Source organism: Thermobia domestica, chromosome 10 (genome assembly GCF_964235325.1).
Source record: "Thermobia domestica chromosome 10, izTheDome1.hap1.1, whole genome shotgun sequence".
Classification (NCBI taxonomy): domain Eukaryota; kingdom Metazoa; phylum Arthropoda; class Insecta; order Zygentoma; family Lepismatidae; genus Thermobia; species Thermobia domestica.
In genome coordinates, this window is record NC_137463.1 from 100,458,302 (window position 1) to 100,472,532 (window position 14,231).

Here is a 14,231-nt window from a genome sequence, read left to right on the forward strand (position 1 = left end):
ACGCTGGTGGCACTAAAATTATCCTGTGTTAATTCAGCACCATGAGGCACTTGGTAAGTTATCTGAAATAAGAAGTATGAAACTGCGGTCCGGAAAGCCAGAAATAATGGCTTCTGTGAAGTGGTGGGCTGACTATGTATCACTCAGCTGAACGAGCGTTAGTTGTTGGACCATAGATTTGTATGGGCTGTAGCAAAAGGAGATTTAGCACTTCCTTCTATGTTAGTAAATTTCATCAATTTCTCAATACCATGTAGCTAAAGTAAAGAAGAAAGTATAATACTCTGGCCAGCAATTGACGCACATTACTGCGGATGATAGTAGTCAGGCCCAAATCAGCGCCTAGGATGAGTAGGCTGGAGCCTAGAGCCACATGTTTGACTTCTCTTTTCCGCCTTATATATTAAGAAGAAATTTATTAATTGTGCTAGAAATGCCATACGTGTGCGTTTCTGTATTACCTATTATACTCTCTTTTCAGGTAATCCTGTCTTCTTCACTTCGCTTTTGTCCGTACGAATGCAATAATGTAAGATTCATTTTCATGTTTGCTTGTTTGTATGAGCCCCCTTTTATGAGTTTCTGTCTACGACACTGTCTAACGCTGATTCCATCTACATATCACATAGTTAATGGCTCCTGAAAATCGATCAACTATCCTCCCACAAACCTCTGAACTTATCGATTTCACTTAACCACAAATTAACATTGGCAAGGATGGTGTTAGAGGTCAGTTATGGAAGAAAGACAAAAAGAAGAGGAATAACAGCTCATGTATTATGAATATAAAAGTATGTTGTCGGAGCTTCGAGAACAATGAATATGATATTGTATATTAGTAGGATAATCTTTAAATATTTTGAATGGAGGCTTAGGCTGCGAATCAAATGAAATCTCGGGTCCCATTTTTTTTAAATCAACAAATCAGTGGTTACCAAACTGGGAACCTCCACCTGCCTGTCGTATATTACTGAAATAAAATGAATTGTTAAATTATTATAAACTGAAGGAGAGTCAGTTTATTATTTATTTATTTATTTATTAAAAAAACAATGATTAGGTAAATTTTATATTGAACAAAACTCAAATTATACATTGAGATTTCTGTTAAAATTCAAATTGTGTTTTGTTTTCTGTGTGAATGGAACAGCCGGGACTGAGTTAACCATTACTTACGTAAAACACGGCCATTACGACAGAAACATGTTCCAGAAATCAAAAACATATTACGTCAACATCTTGTGAACCCTGAAGATATTTTTCTTTTTCCTTACACATCAGACTAGGTTTGATGAAAATCTTCGTCAAAGTATTAAATAGAGATGGTCTAGTTTTCAAGTATCTGAAGACAAAATATCGAAGTCTAAGTGACACAAAGATAGACACTGCCGTGTTCATTGGCTCATAAATAAGAACTGTTATGAGGATAGTGAGTTTCAATGCACACTAAGTGGGCCGAATTTGAACTTTTCTCAAACATCGGTTCGGCGAAGCGATTAAAGGGTATGTTTTAGCGGGCAAAGTGTACCTTTTTAGAATTTTTAGTCTACGCCTTCATGAGGAGCATCAAGGTTTTATGGAAAAGTTATGCAACATGCACTACACGGTACCATATTGTTTTCGGCTGTGTAAAATGAATATATTCTCGTTTCTTTACAGATTCAACCTTAGGGACAGCTTGAAATATACGTAATTCATCTTCCCAAAGCCAACTTATGTATAATTCTTCCCTTAAATTCGCAAAATTTCAACGCTTAAGACAAGAATGTTGCGTTTTTATATGTATGTATAAAAATGGATTTATTTTTTTAGCCTAAGAGTAGAGTTTAATTTTTATGTAATGCAATTCATTATCAACATTCTGGATCATTTATTCTTTGGCCAAAATAACCCAGAACTCAGAACGAGGAGGTCACTGCACTTCAAGTTCCTACCTGTTTAATTTTCTACCATGGCCTTGTAGTGTCCTCAGTTACTTGCTTTGCTTTTCTAGACGGCATAGTATTTTTTCGATACAAATTTGGCATTTCCTTGCGAGAAAGCTAGGCACTACGTATGAATCCGTCGTAACTTTCCTGCCTATGCACGGATTGAGAAGCTTGCGTCACCAAACGCAACATTCGCTCTACTACTTGGATATTGCACTTAAAAGCAGTTATTTGTTCTCCGGGCAGTTGCACTATTCGCTAGTGCAGCACTTCAAGATGCAGGTGTCATTAGAATGGAGCGCAAAAACCTTGTTGTTGATTTAGAAAAATAAGGCCAGGAGGGAAAAGAGAGAATTCAGCGCAGCTGTTCAAGAAAATGACGACATAGCCGGAAAATCTCTTAGAGGAGTCTTCTTCGATGGCAGAAAAGACCAAACCCTAACGCAAGCGAAAAACAGAAAACATTGGCATCGACGGTAAATCGAAGAACACTGAACAATAGTGGAAGAACCAGGTTCAACATATTTTGGCTACGTCGTGTCGAAGTCTAATAGTCGAGAGGACGCGTCTGGTACGAATTTATGGATGAAACCTGAACTGATCTGTCAACTTTGGTAGCAGCTGGCTGTGACGATATACCAATCAACACAGGAAGACTTAACAGGGTTGTAATTTGTTTGAAAAAAAAACTAAATTGAGTACTTCAATTGATCGTTTGCCTTCTTCAAGCAAATGAACTACCGCTTTCTCACTTAATAAGACATCTCGGCGGGAGAATATCGGGTCCAAAAACACTTTTGGAACCGATCCGAAGAGAGCTCGACAAGTGCGAGGAAGCGTCCTTAGTAAAACAGTAGGCAATTAACCTTGACTGGAAAGCTAAAGACCTCAGTGCGTACCAACAATATTTACTAGAAATGTGCAGAGCAATTCCCTCGGATATTGTTCTTCAAACGTGGCCAACGAGAAACCTGGTCCAATGGTCCAATTACGTTGGCTCACCACGGCACCTAAACAGTTAATATTCTCTGTATTGCAGACGAACGTTTTCTTCGAGCACGCGGAAAACTTCCTTCTTGGGATGATTACAGCTGCTAGTCCGAAAATTCTTACACACTTGGTTGGAGTGGGATTGAGAAGGCCCATCACATAAAGAAATCATCAATCCGAGAATTCGCAGTTCTTAAACTAAATTTTTACCCAGACGATTACTACATCATGACGGAGTGGGTGATCTTGTCCTCAACAGAACCTCCACTCACAAAGATGCTCTCCGACGACGAGATTCAAGAAAATATTAAGTTAGCTGCAATGCCCCGAAAAGAAATAACTGCTTTTTCGTGCCATACCCAAGTAGTAGAGCAAATGGGTGTTTGGTAACGGAAGCTTCTCAACCCGTGCGTGGGCAGAAAAGTCGTAACTGATTTATACGTTGTGGCTTTCTTTCTCGTAAAGAAGTACCAACATTTGGATCGAAAAAAGACTATGCCATCTAGAAAAGTAAAGCAAGTAAGTGAGGATATAATAAGGTCATGGCAGAAAGTTAAACAGGACAGGACTCGAAGTAGTCACCTCCTCGTGGCGAATTCTGGGTTATTTTGACCAAAGAATAAACAATCGAGAATGTTGATAATAAATTGCATTGGAGAAAAAACTCTACTCTTAGGCTAAAAGAAATAAATCAATTTTTTACATATTCATATAAAAACGCAACAATTTGCCTTAAGCATTGAAAATTGGCATTGAAGCCAAGAATTGCACATAAATGGGCTTTGGAAAGATGAATTACGTATATTTCAAGCAGTTGACTATCCAATATTGAAATCTCCAATTCCCATTAACTGTTCCTTCTTTCGTACTACTGGTTTAATTTTATAATATGGAATATTATCAAGTCTATTTTCCTTATTGTTTGAGTTACATCAGTTTCTGTGATACTTGGAACGCAAATCAAAAACTCAAGTTGATACTAAATTTTCTTAGTTTCATTACCTTAATTTTTCATTTTGGTTAGAACATAGATTAAATGAAGTATGGAAAACATATTTAAAAGATTCTCAGTGTCAATCGTCTCTGTCATTGGTATGTTATTACTTTATCACTTTGGTATGTGCTCGTTATAAGATTTTTAAAATGTTCTCCAGAAATATAAAATACTTTGAAGGAACTCCTCTCCAAAGCTAAGAAGTAAACTTTTTTCCTCAACACTGATTCTTTTACAAATCTTTCTCAACACAGAGCATCTATGATATCATATATTATTATTTGATTGCCTGGCATTTACAATTTTTTTTTTGTTTGTTAATGATTTTCGTTCTCCATTGATCCATAGATTTTAATATTTTGTGTTGGTATTATACCATTTCTTAGGAATATGAACGACAAACAAGTATAAATGTAACCAAGAAAGTTCTTTCGCTTTTTCACTCGTCACATTCGAACATCGATATGTCACCTAAGACGTACCTGAAAGATCACAAATAATCTCCATCAGCATCGATTACCTTCTGCCAACGTTCTGGAAGAGCATGGATTCCATCGTTGTAAAACTTGGTTAACCGTGGAGCGAAGAAGGTATCAAGTGCTTTTTGAACCTCTACTAGGCATTATAACGAAATCACCAGTTCATATATTTACATAACTACAAGACCACTGTTTCATCAAAAACCATTTTACACACTGCATATCTGATATTAAGTTTTATTGTAGTATGTGACATATTAAACTTATACACTCTTTAAAAATTGTACATGCAGTGTACACAAGATGGATCCTTTAATATATATATATATATATATATATATATATATATATATATATATATATATATATATATATATATATACTTTGTTGCTATGACAACGAATCCCTATTTTTAACACAAGATAGCAACGTATATCATTAGCAAAGAAATTACAATTTTTATATTTTTCTATATATATATATATATATATATATATATATATATATATATATATATATATATATATTTCTTCTTCCTTTCCTAAAATAGCTTGTGTATCAATTGAAAGTACATTCTGCCCAAACATGTTGAAATATAAGTATAAAATACAAGTAAAAATACACGTATCGTTATAGAATTTGAACTGGCTTCCTCTAACGTTATTGCCCAAAGAATAGAACAGGTGATAATCGGACGGTGAAATGTCCGGGGAGTATGGCGGATGCAATAGTGTTTCCCATGCAATCCGTAGATTGCTGTGCTGGGTCATTCTAGGCACGTGGAGCTTAGCATTGTCCTAAAACAAGAGGACCCCTTTGCGATTCACAAATGCTGGCCCAAGAGTTTTTAGTTTTTCTTGAACACGGACAGCACACTTTCTTCCTCAGACGAGACCAAAGAAACCTCGCGTTGCCTTCTGGGCCGGAGTCAGATCATGTGGGACCCACCAACCCAACTTGTAGCATTTCCCAAGTTGTTGGAGGTGCTGCCTAATGGTTTCTCCCCTCACACTGAATTGTAGTCCCAGTTCCTCACATATTTGGCCACTGTTCGTCTCAATTGCTACCTGATTATCTCCATTTTGTGAATGTGTTGGTCTTCCGGCACGTGGTACATCTTCGAGTGATTCGTCACCGTCCTTAAACTTGTTAAATTACCGCTGCACTGTTCGCGTAGTCACGACACCCTCACCAAAGGCCTGGCATATCTTCCGCCCCGCAGCAGCGGCGTTTAACTCCAATTGGAACTCGTACAGCATACACACCCTTATACGCTCTGTGGAGGTCTCATGTTTATCTGTCCTTACGCAAGTTCACGGTGTAACTGATCTGCAACAACCAAGTAGAATGTTGGATATACCCGCACCAATAACTGACCTTCACCTTATCTTCATTCGCATTCAATTCACGGTGTGAGGTCCAATTGAACACAGGCTTCCACAGAAAGCGACATAACTTTCTTGGTTAACTTTATATATTTGATCACACAAGTTTTTATTCATTTTGTGGGCATTGTTAACATGATCCTTAATTTTATTTACTACCTTAGAAAAATTAGCTTTCTTAAAGTTATAAATAATGATTTTGTATGTGTTTCTCTTCGAGTCATTATTCTTTCGTTTTTCTATATTCTATGTGTATGTAAATTGTGTATGGAAGCGATCAACTTCTATTAGTGTAGCAGCATTACAGTTTATTGTGCTATTTTCCGAATTCGTAAGCAAACGGTTCAAAATTCTACTTTGATTCCTAGCAACATATGACTTGTTCTTGTGGTTTAACTGAAGAACATAGTTTAATTCTATGTTCTTTTCTGTTTTTTCTCATAGTAGAAATTGTATGAAGTTACAGTGTCTGATTCTCAATCGATTCCTCCGTGATTAAAATCACGTAATATTATGAAAATTACAATTTGTTCTTAAGAGTCCCTATCACTGCGAAATTAAAATACCGCTAATTTTATATTAATTATGTAATATCTTCATATAGATAAAAGATAATCGAAAAGTGTAACAAGAGCTCGCTATAGAATATTATTTTACATGAGATACCGTTATCACGACTGACTTATTTCGATTTCCCGCATTCAGAAAATCGGCATTAATTTTCGCATTTCTAAATAACTGCAAACAGAAAGCTACTAGGTGACTCATGATAACGACACCTCACGCAAAATAATATTATCTAGCGCGCTCTTGTTCCACATTTCGATTATCTTTTATCTATTTGAAGATATCACGTAATTATTGTAAAATTTTTTGGTATTTTAATTTCGCAGTGATAAGGCCTCTTAAGAAGTACGAACTTAACCAATTACAATTGTCTACAAAATTTTGGAACGGGACTCTAAATAACTTTCGTATGCGTACCTCTTGTGCGTGTTTAGTTTGCTAATATAACGCCGAGCTTCGCTTGATCCATACGTGTAAGCCGCATTCTACCGCGTGAAATTGAAGGATGAAAAGACGGCTGTACAACATATTTCTGTTGTTACGTGTGATAGGTAGATAATTCAGAAGATCAATGGCAATCGGACTTCCGAAGCTAATTCGATGTTCAACGGGCAAGAACACATACAGCAGAGACGAGAGCGTATTGCATCACCAGGAACTATGAGTAGACTCTACTAGTAATAAATAAAAGTAATAGCAACACCTTCATATTGATTTTGTTGATGATCTCCTTCCTTGGTTTCAGTATCATGAAATTGTATATACCAGGTACAATATACAGTTGTCCGGATAACGGATTTTTCTTTTGTGTAAACTCAATTTATATAAATACTTTTGACGTATATTAGAAATACAAAGCAACGGTATCAAACTCCAAGTTATTTGAAATAACTGTACAAAATCACTCTCACTTGTGAGTACGGATTATTTATTGTTGTATAATGTTATATCACTCAATCCTCGATGTGCTGTATACCTAAGAAGGCTAAAAGTTATATTGATAAACAATTATTCAACATATAAGCATCCGCTCATGAAATCAAACTTGCGGTCACATGCACTAATTTTTTGTCAATGTCATGAAAATTTTATTTTATATTAATTTTGTGAGCACACATTAAAAATTTCCAACGGATGCTTGAGCCTCGCAGCCAAGGCTATACCCATGTAGTCGTCACCTATGGTGTACGGAATTACCGATGTTCAATACTACATTTCTCTTTAGTTTCGGAAGAAGGACGCCACTAATATGTTTTGAAATGAAATGAAATATCTAGTCTAACGTCCCACGATTATGCACCGAGACTAAGGGAGACAGTGATAGTGAGAAATGAATGAAATGGTGGAATGAAGAAAGGAGAAGGAAATGGGAAAACCAGGGGAAAAACCGCGCATGCGGTGTCTGTCCACCAGAAAAGCTCAAATGGCAAAAGATAACGCCTGTGTGGCTTGAAAACGAGCAATAGCTACAGAAGACGCGAATAACCGATTCAGAAAACGACATACTGTAGCTATAAGGGTCTAGGCTATAAGGGTAGATCGATTCACACGGATTGCATGAACATTGGGCATACATTGAACTATTGTAAGACATTCACCCCTGCGGCATTTTTGCTGAAGCCAAACAATTCAAGTTAAAAATATAATGACTTTTTCCCTTCCTTTTTAAATTGTATAAAAAGTTCAAGTAGTACCGGTATTTGTGCAAGACTCTTGGTTATGATATTGATCTTGCATCGGGATTCCTGGTTTTGGTCTTGGTCTTAATCTTGCATCGGGATTCCTGATCTTGGTCCTAGTCTTGAATAGATGACTCTTGCACAAACTGCAAGACCAAGACTCTTGCGCTCATTACTAGACATGGTTTTAGAAGTAACTGCAGAGGAAACTAAATACATGGAAGGTCGTCGTAATCGTAATACTGCAAATTATGGATGCGTTAAAATTTCAGATAATACTTTTGATAGAGTGGATACTTTCAAATATCTAGGATCAATATTAACACACAAAAACACTATTCACGAAGAAATTGGAGAAATTGAATGTCGATTAAAAGCAGGGAATTTGTGTTATTATTCAGTTCAAAATCTATTGTCGTTGCGAATTATGTCGAGGAATTTCAAGCTCAAAATATATAAAACGATAATCATGTCTGTTGTGCTATGGTTGCGAAATATGGTAGTTTACTCTCAGTCGAACGTAAGAGGAATGGGAATGGGGAATGGCGGATACTTCATAACGAGGAGCTACATAATTTATACGGTTTACCAAACATGGTTAGGGTCATCAAGACTAGAAGGTTTAGGTGGGCAGGTCATGTAGCCAGGATGGAAGAAAGTAGGAATGCTTTCAGTCTTAACCGGAAGACCAATCGGAAAACGACCAGTAGGAAGACCTAGGCGCAGATGGGAGGACAAAATTAAGATGAATCTCGCAGAAATAGGAATACAAAGTAGAAACTGGATTCAGTTTGCTAATAAATAGAAGTCAGTGGAGAGCTTTCGTGAACGCGGCATTGAACCTCCGAGTTCCATAGGCCATATAGTTATTTAGTTTATAGCTCAAATGCAATAAATATAGTTATTAATGACTTTCTAATATGGATTTAGCGTACTAAGAATAACTTTCACCTCCACCTTCATTTCTATATTGAAGCTAGAAGAGGGGGAAATTTATGATTCCCGGGGTGAACGCCGATCACGATAGTGCAAATCTACAATAGATAGCTAAAAGCAGGTTTCTGATATAGGTTCAGTGTTGCAAGAAAATTTTCCATCCATGACTTTATTTCTCTATTGCAAACTTAAATGGTAGAAATCTACTCTTACTTTCGGTTTTGATATTAATTCTAATAGAGCAAAAACGTTACTAGGAAGCGGCAAACGACTTTTTTATGTGGATTCAGCATCTGGAAAAATAGATTTCATTTTAGCCTGAAATGTACTGTTACTTCTTCCACTGAAACCAAAAGTAGTAACGAATTGTAGAACTATCTCATTCAATATTGGTACAGTGTATAATAAGACATAGCAGGAAGCTATTTTCGTTCATTCATTTCATTTTTGCCTATAAAAACCAAGGGCACTATATGTACTACGAGTTAATCCGAATTCATCCGAATGGAATCAAGCTTGGCATGGTGGTAGATCTTGATCTGCTATAGAAGCGTGTGAAATAATATTTTGTTATGGGTGATCAATAATAATAATAATAATACGACGCACGTACAGAAAATAAGTGCACTAGATTTTTGTAGGTGTTAAAAAGTTGATTGAAAAAAAAAACTTTTACATGCTTACATGAGTACATACGTGAGTTATTTTTCATGTAATCGCCATCCCTCTCGATGCACTTAGGGAGAAGAGGGATTATTTTTTTTATGCCTTGATCAAAGGAGTCTGCCGCCACCTCTTTTGCCTAATTCTTCATCTCCACCTTTACTTCCTCGTCAGTTGAAAGTGTTTTTCCACCCATATGCATCTTCATGGAGGTGAACAGATGATAGTCTGAAGGTGACAGGTCAGGAGATTGTGCATATCAGTCAAAATCGACGACCTTCCTCCCCTTTGGTCATCGTGCACATCAGCACGACCGTTTTAAACTTCAGACGAAGATTTTCCATTCACAACGAGACAACGGATAACACTGCGAATCTCACAGTTGACGGCAGATTTTATCGACATCTTTCATTGAAGATGTTACTGTGGTTACAGATTTGGTTGTTCTGACGCGTGATTGTACTCGCTGGAAAGGCTAGGAACTAAGCTAGACGACAGTGTGGCCTAAATAGCAATAATATATTCTTTCTGCACGCGAGGGACTTAGTGCACTTATTTTGTGAAGCTGCCTCGTAATAATAATGTTTATGCTAGAAGTATAAAGAAGTGTCCACGTTTGGTTAGATTTCTAATTGCACTTTCTATACTAAAGAATGCTGAATCCAATTGAACTGTTTTCAACATAGAGTCCATGAAGTTACAAGAAAACGTACCTCAAATTTGGAATATTTAATGTGTAGTTTCATTGGATTTAGCATTCTCAAATTAGTACAAAAAGAGCAATTAAAAAGTTATCCAAGCGGTGGCAGTTTTTACTAATGACAAATTCATCGTTTGTTTTGTGTCACATTTTCGAAATCAAAAAAACACACACACTGCAATACGTTATAAATTGGCCTAGACATTTTAGAACCTGAGATAGAAGTATTTGAGAATAGCTTAATGAAATCTGCGTTGTTCTAAAAAGATCGACCTACATTGTAAAAAAAATCGTTGTGTTATTTCAACTAAATGCCTATGTGGTAACACGATTGTGTGAAAATATAACACAAACGGGTGGTTAGAACAACTCACTCTTCATTTGGAGTGGTGTGTCAAATGCCGATAGTTGAAATGACACATAGACTGTATATTAAATTAACAAGTGTAAAATCTTCGGTGTTGTTTTCTGTATGATTGCCAAATATGTTGGGCATAAATGCTTATGAATTGAAGCTACAGACAAACAGTAGAAAGAAATATTTTTAAAAAATCCGTGTATACGCAAAATTTTAATATGCAAACCGTGCGATGTGTTTTCAATTGTTTTACATAATGTTTCTGAAGAAATGTGTCAACAGCGAGAAACAACATCGTATTACTGTTTCACGTCTACACTGCACTAGATCTCACTAGTCAACACCGGGGACTGTGCTTCAAAAATGGCGGAAAATAAGTAGAATCACGATTGAGAGGCAAACATATTATAAGGATATAAATTAGGTAAGAGTTTCCTATCATTCTTGAACAATATGTTGGTAAAGGTTGTGTTTCGCACCATCAAAAAATACTTCACAATAAATGTTGGGGAGGACGAAAAAATCTTATGAAGATTTTCTCTATGAAGTGTTCTGTAGTTTACTATTCTTATTTTAAAAGTGATATCTTCGGTAAGCGTAAGCATGCACACCACATGGTTTTCCAACGCAGAAAAATAGTTACATTAGCACCACACACGGAGTTAATTCAACACGGAAATTGGTGTCATAGTAACACAGAAGTGGAGTCGAACCAACGCCAAAATCGGTGTTAATCTGGTGGTCTAACCTTGAATTTTAACACAGGGAGTATTGAATTAACACCAAAACGGTGTTACTTATACGATTTTGACCTTGAATTACGACACAGATTGTGTGTTGAAATAATAGGAAAATGATTTTGAAGTAACACATGGACTGTTATATATTGATACTTGACATGGCGTGATGTTAACACAAAATAATTAACACACTACACACTGTGTTGCTTTCTTCGTGTTAGTGCAATACCGCCAGGAGTAACACTCAAACCTTTTCTTCACACTACCGACCTTGACATGATGTCTAATCAACACCGAAAATACTAACACAGATTCGAATTTAATACCGCTCAACACCGATTGTGTGTTAAAGACGTAACACATCCCCTGTGTTAAACGCCAACACCGCGGGTTTTATGTTAACTAACACCGCATAGTGGTAGTCACGCTGGAACCACTGCCTTGTGTTTAAATTGAGTTGAATTAACACAATCATTTTTTACTGTGCACTGAACTGATCTACTATTTAATTGTTTCAAATAACGTGTTCTGCGAACTTATCGTTTCCTAGTTATGGACTGTCAAATTTTGCGCCTTTCTTTCGAACACAAAAGGTTATACAAGGCAATTTTGGGTAATATGAACATTAAAAAGCTAAGTGGTAAAATCGCTCGCAGATACTAAAATATAACTTGATAACAAGTATTACAGAAATTTAGACCGATATCTTGCTTATAGTCTCAGAGTTGATATAAAAAAGATTAGAATGATTCTCGAAACACGATTAAGAACAATTATATTATAAGGATATAGGTCAGAGTTTGTTATCATTCTTGAACATGATGTTGGTAAAAATTGAGTTTCGCACCATTAAGAAATATATCACAATCAATGAGTGGACGGACGACAAAAAGTTTCGTGAAGATTTTCTAAATGAAGTGTTCTGTAGCTTACTATTTTCATTCTAAAATTATAATTTGTTTCCTTCCTCGTCCTGTTAATATTTTAACAGGAAATTTCAGAAAAGGGCGCGTTCGGAAACACTTGACGAAATTCACAATGTCTACGAATTAATCTGTTGCAGTTCTTTTCATTAAGTTCGTTCGTTTCGTTATTTCCGAACACGATGAATTGCTTGCCATGTTTACTAGTTAGTAATCAAAGATGGCAAACCACCGTAAGCGTAAGGATACACGCCACAAACTTTTCTAACACAGAAAAAGGGTTACATCAACACTGCACACGGAGTTCTTTCAACATCGAAATAGGTGTTGTAGTAACACAGAAGAGGAGTCGAACTAACATAAAAAACTGTGTTAATCTGGTGGTTTGACCTTGAGTTTTAACACAGAGGGTTGTTGAATTAACACCAAAAAGGTGTTAGTTATATAGTCTTGACCTCAAATTATGACAAAGATGAAATAACAAGAAAACGGTGTTGAAATAACACAGGAACTGTGTTACATTGACACTTGATATGGTGTAATATTAACACACTACATACTGTATTACTTTCTTCGTGTTGGTGCAACATCGCCAAAAGTAAAACTCAGTACTTTTCTCGACTCGGACATAGTGTCAAATTAACACTAAAAATAATAACACAGATACGAATTTTACACCGCTCAACACCGGTTGTGTGTTAATAACGTAACACCTCCCGGTGTTAAACGCCGACACCGCTGAGTCTGTGTTGAATTAACATCGCATAATGGTAGTCACACTGGAACTACTGCCCTGTGATAAAATTGAGTATAATTGACACAATCATTTTTTACTCTGTATGAGCAAACATAACAATGGATGAAATAGTAATAAATGCTCACACATAACACATTTGAGCCGTTAAATAACAGTATAGAGTACATGAAAGCATTTTTAAAAAGCTCACATAAGGACACCAGAAAACGCTGTGGTAGCACATGGTCAGATTATAGACAATTTACCATATATTTCAAGCTGAGTCTGTCCATCTTACTAATAATGACGGTTATGTCCTTCGGGTTCATTATTATTGGATTCCAATGATGTAGACCTAAGAATCAGAAAGCAAGATACTCAGAGTAGAATAAAGATCCAGCTAATATATGACTTATGCACAATCAGCAAACTGTCGCTTCAATGGAGAAAGGAAAATTGACCTAAAACATGGTTCTTAACTTGACCTGGTCCGCAATACGTTATAAATTGGCCTAGACATTTTAGAACCTGAGTTAAAAGTATTTGAGCATAGCTTAATGAAATCTGTGTTGTTCTAAAAAGATCGACCTACATTGTAAAAAAAATCGTTGTGTTATTTCAATGACATGCCTATGTGGGGAACACGATTGTGTTAAAATATAACACAAACGGGTGGTTAGAACTACTCACTCTTCATTTGGAGTTGTGTGTCAAATGCCGGTAGTTGAAATGCCACAAAGCCTGTGTGTTGAATTAACATAAGTGTGGAATCTTCGGTGTTGCTTTGTGCAAGATTGCCAAATATGCTGGGCATCTAATTCTAAAGGCTTACGAACTGAAGCTACACACAAACACAATAGAAAGAAATACTTAAACAAATCCAGGTATACGAAAAAATTCAACATGCAAACCGCGCGATGTTTTCAATTGTTTTACATAAATGTTTCTGAAGAACTATGTCAACAGCGAGAAACAACGTCGTATTACTGTCACTTCTACACTGCACTAGAGCTCACCAGTCAACACCGGGGACTGTGCTACAAAAATGGTGGAAAACAATTAGAATCACGATTGAGAGGCAAAGAGGTAAGAGTTTCCTATCATTTTTAAACAATATGTTGATGAAGGGTGTGTTTCGCACCATCAAGAAATA